A 5,373-nucleotide genomic window follows, 5' to 3' on the forward strand; every position below is an offset into this window, starting at 1 on the left:
GAAATAATGCGTCACTACAGGTTCAGTCAACAAAGCATCTGGCTTGTATTCTTGTATTAGAGTGAATTCTGGGTTTCTTGCGTAATTATAGTTTTTCTAAATTTCTTTTGTCACGTCAGTATAGTTGGTATTTAAAAATTCTTGTCTTGTTTGAGAAGAACCGTGCCAGATGTGGACGTTGAGTCACACTCCCACATACAGAACAGTTACTCTTGTGCTTATTGGTTTTGTAGGTTTTATAGTTGCTGGGGACTTAATTAATTAGCTGTGTTCACGAAAATTTTCTTACATTGTTTGTTGCAGTCAGATTGCGTAATAATACTAGTCAGGGCCAACCGTTTACGAGACTTGCGTAATCGGACATACTAAAAACTAAAAAAATATTTTCAATCAAATTTATTTAATTAAGCCCCCATGCAATACCAACGACATTGGTGTGGAGCGACGACGTCGAAGACGCACCGGACCCTGAACGGGTGCCTGCAGCACCAGTGCCGAAACAACAAACGCATGACTCGGTGAGCGGTGCTGCCGGCAACCCCATTCCATGTAAACTGAAGTTGGGGAGAAAGAAAGGGAGGCGATCACTGCTGTCAGCTGCATCGGCACGTGACGCGGAATCAGCGACCTCGCTTGAAAATGTGTACCGGACCGGGATTCGAACCCGGGATCTCCTGCTTACTAGACATACGCGTTAACCACTGCGCCATCCGAGACATAGCGTCACCGCAATTGCGCGGACTGTCTCGGTATGCCCCACGCGCGATCCACATTCTCATCGAGCACTACCTACCCGCAGTCCCCGTCCATTCCTTCCATGTTCTCTTCTCTGAGATTTTCACAGGAGGGCGGACGTATAAGTGCATCCACATTGAAGAAGGTGGATGTTACGCCGTAACGTAAAAGCAGGCAAGTCGGTCAACAGCATTAGAGTAGAGAGTACTGTGGGGCGGCGTCAGCCAATAATACGGCGATCAACCCCTCTCTAGGACGAAAACGAGACATTAGCGCCATCTACAAGAAAGCAATATAAGTGCCGCCACCTCCTGGCCGTGGGCTAGTTGAAGTCTAGGCAGTCTACGAACGCTACAGCAGCGACTTAGGACTTGTATTGTTTCACTTGTATTAGGGATTGTTTATACTGAAGAAGCTTATTTGTCTGTCACCCATTGCTTGCGACACTTCTGTATTTCACACAAGTTAAGTATTGTCAATATCAATTATCTTACTGTAATAAAAATCCATTAACACGATTTGCTTGAATTGTTGTCCAGCGATCCGAAAAAGCAGGTTTCCTAGGCACCCTGTATTAGACGAGTGAGCAGGACACAAAAGTGAATCCTCTGCCCCCCCCCCTCCCCCACCTAGGCGAATGAATTATATGTCCAAAAGAACACATATCATGCATTCACAAAAAGCCCTTCTATTGCCTATCGGTGTGTTTCCTGTGCACTGTGGGTCACAGCTTCAGTCGTACCGAGTGGCTAAGATCAACATCAAGCCGTCCGCTGTGAACGAGCGGTTCTAGATACTTCAGTCCGGAACCGCGCTGCTGCTACGGTCGCAGGTTCGACTCCTGCCTCGGGCATGGATGTGTATGATGTCCTTAGGTTAGTTAGGTTCAAGTAGTTCTAAGTCTAGAGGACTGTTGACCTCAGATGTTAAGTCCCATAGTGCTTAGAGCCATTTGATCCGTTTTTGATTAACATCAACAACGTTAGTACCCTGTTGAAATAATTTGAGCTTCCGACACGGACGCCACGCTGCTGCAAGGGAAGCACTTGGCCATCTCGCCGGATGTGGTCAGTTACGCTGCTATTGGGAAGACCTTGGACGCGGAGTAGCCAAGAACACTCATGATGGTATATTAGTTGGAGACGTCATGTGTCTGCTTTCCACAAGGGGTATGGCACCTACAGTGATAAGCATCCACATTGTAAATGTGTATGTCACATAGAAGGGACAGAGCTCGATTTTACTCCGAGGAGATCACTACCCCCCTCCTTTGCCGCTACGGACATTGTGTTTTACATCGCAAGGACCAACAACCATGCTTCAAACACTGACACGAACAATGCTTTTTCGTACACGACATTTCCCTCTGTGACATATGGGAGTTTCAACATGGCGATGCACAGTCTATACATATCAGACGGGCCACTCTGCAAGTGGTCTGGATAGGATCCATGTCTCCCAGGAGATCGTCGGTGCTATCCAGAATGTCGAAGGCTGGCCCTCGATGTTCTCGGACCACTATGCATACGTCAGCACCATCCTCCTCCTACGGCAGGCGGAAAGGCGCAGTTGTGTGTCCTTACTTACAATCCTGAATGCCGGCGATAGTAGCGGAGGTTTGGACAGTGTCCGAACGCCGACGTCCGGCCTATACGATGAGAAAGCCTACAATATGGCGAGTCTTGATGCAGGTTGGCAAGGAGGTGTCTGCTTAGAGCCATCATACGACAGACGTCTACTTCTCTGTTCTTTGTGGCCTTAATATGCAGCCACGCTCTCTGGCTGTTCAGATGGGCTGCAACAGGATAAAGGCTCACGTAGTTACGCTGACCGTCGCAGATTGCAGGCAGTAACCGTGAGGACTAGATGGTCGTAGGAAGACATCTCAGTGCGCCACATCGTAATCGACAGGAAACACCACATGCAACAACTGGTCTCAGAGCTCGTCTCTCATGGAGGTAGTGGGACACCAATCAAGTAGATATCATAGCTGGCTTTGTCGAACATTTTCGCCACATCTGTCAGTACGCGCACCATGAAGGCTATGATTTGTAGCTGGTTTTGTCCCATATCACTCGCACCATTTCAGGCATTCAGGTGGAAATCCTGATGGAGGAAGCCTGCAATATGGCAATTCTTGATGCAGTTTGGCAAGGAACTGTCTACTTAGAGCCATCATACGAAAGACTTCGACTTCTCTGTTCTTTGTGGCCTTAATATGCAGCCACGCTCTTTGGCTGTTCAGATGGACTGCAACAGGAAGACCTCAAGGATGCGACAGCGATGGGTGTTACAAACAAGTTACCTGCTGTTGATGGTCTTCCTGTAGAATTTTATCTGGCTTTTCAGGATTTGGTGGCACCAGTGCTGACTGCGATGTTCCACGAACTGTTGGTGATAGGCGCCACAGCCGGCCGGAGTGGCCGTGCGGTTCTAGGCGCTACAGTCTGGAGCCGAGCGACTGCTACGGTCGCAGGTTCGAATCCTGCCTCGAGCATGCATGTGTGTGATGTCCTTAGGTTAGTTAGGTTTAAGTAGTTCTAAGTTCTAGGCGACTGATGACCTCAGAAGTTAAGTCGCATGGTGCTCAGAGCCATTTTTAAGGCGCCACGGTTCCGGAGCCATTTGTCGAAGGCATGGTCATCTTAATTCATAAGCCATCGCAGGGAAATACTGTTGCATATTATCGCCCCCTAACCTTACTCATTGCCGACAATTAGATATCTGCACGTAAGTTGGCGACACGATGCTGTTGTATCCTTCTGAGTATAGTAGCCACAGAGCAAACGACGCTGGGTGGACGCATCAGTGCCCAGATGGCCACTGGTGAACGTCGAGACGAGGTTGTTCTAACAGCTACGTGCAATCTCTGTGCAGCATTTGTGGCCGTCAGGTTTGACACCGCTTTCAGTAGAGTGCAACGTTGTTACCTCTTTGTTATCATGGACCAGATGGTCCTCACTGGTACACAACGACGTCAGAGCCAATTCCCTTGTCCAGGCTAACTGCCATATCGCCAGACCAGTACCGATCTGCAGTTCCTTACGTCTCAGGTGCCCTCTATCGATGTTCCTCTACACTCTCGCCCTGGAGCCACTCATTGGGAGTCTCACAACGAACCTGTGAGGATTCACCCTTTGGCAATACACGTTTCACTGTTGTGCCTAAGCAGATGACCTGTTGCTCCTGGTACGGTTACAGGAAGAGACCTGGTGCATACTTGATTTGATGTCCATGTATGGGGACATGGCAGCCCATGATTTGATCGTTGTCAAATTTACGGCGATGCCAGTTGGCCTCAGACTCATACGAGAAGAACTGGCACCTCTGTCTTGCATCCAGAGCTTCTGCTACTTTGGCATCGTCTTTACATCCACCAACGGTCATACCGCAGTGGTCAATATCCGAGGCACCTTCCAAACCACTCGCGCCACCGTTCGGCAACGTCGCCTCCATAGCTTTGATGCTTTACAATGTTTGTAATATCTGAAAGTGCACGTAGTTTCCAAGATGGTGCACATGGCACAGGCCCTTCCGATGTCGCCGACGACTGTCGCAGCCTGCAAGCCACGTTGGGCTTCTTTATCGTCCCACAGGAAGCAGGGGGTCTTGCCCTCTCCAGTGTCTGCTGTCGGGCGGCAGCCTTATCTAGTCAGGCACAGGGAATTCATTCACGCGACAGCTCTTGGACATTTACACGATGGACTCCATCTCCCCAACAGTATAAGTAGAATATGTTGTGCCTCTATTAGCACATCTGTCTGTCTTTTTTTGTGCTTGCACTAGCCTCCCATGTACGCGTGCTCCACTCCTAAGGATTTCTACATTCAGTCACTGAGTGGCATACCTTGCAACAACTTTGTGATCGAGTATCCACTAATGAAGTGGCCGACGATGTGTCGCAACTTTCATCGGCCCGCATCTTCCGACACCAGTCCGAGCGACATGGTGTCACACTGCCAGTGGAAAATTCGCCTCTAACCAGCGCTAACATACGAATGGTGTAATGGACACTCCTTTATTCTCCACCTGTCACTCGGTGGACGATGACGCCCAGCACCTGACCTGCACCGGTGTTCGTGACGTCGGGATACTGGGGCGTAAATGATCACCTGTTGTCTCTTTACTCCTCCATCCGTGGACGAACCGTGCTCTTCCATTCTCCTCCAGAATGTGTGCTTTCTGCAACCAACACTGATGTGGTAGTCTGCGTCAAAGGATGAACAGTCAATTACATTTATGTAGATGGGGACAAATTGCGGTTCGGTCTTTGGACCTTCCTGCAGAATGAGCATGTGGTGATTGAACAATGTCCGCGCTACCGCGCCTACTTCGCCAGTTACCTCCGTGGGGTTTTGCGCGAACCCACCGCTCAGTTGGAATGTGCCTGGCGTGGTTGGCTCAACTTCTATCCAGGTGCTCCACCAACACACACTCAAATGGTTCAAATGGCTCTGAGCACTATGGGACTTAACATCTGAGGTCATCAGTCGCTTAGAACTTAGAACTACTTAAATCTAACTAACCTAAGGACATCACACACATCCATGCCCGAGGCAGGATTCGAACCTGCGATCGTAGCAGTAGCGCGGTTCCGGACTGAAGCGCCTAGAACCGCTCGGCCACCGCGGCCGGCAC

The 5,373-nt window shown here is 49.4% G+C and overlaps 1 non-coding gene across 1 annotated transcript; it reads right to left on the reverse strand.

The window, feature by feature from the left end:
- Positions 1-642: 642 nt before the first annotated feature.
- Trnat-agu lies at positions 643-717 on the reverse strand. Its single transcript has one exon. It is a non-coding gene; the product is annotated as a tRNA-Thr (tRNA).
- Between the last annotated feature and the right edge of the window lie 4,656 nt (positions 718-5,373).

This window comes from Schistocerca piceifrons, chromosome 1, assembly GCF_021461385.2.
Source record: "Schistocerca piceifrons isolate TAMUIC-IGC-003096 chromosome 1, iqSchPice1.1, whole genome shotgun sequence".
In the NCBI taxonomy this organism is placed as follows: domain Eukaryota; kingdom Metazoa; phylum Arthropoda; class Insecta; order Orthoptera; family Acrididae; genus Schistocerca; species Schistocerca piceifrons.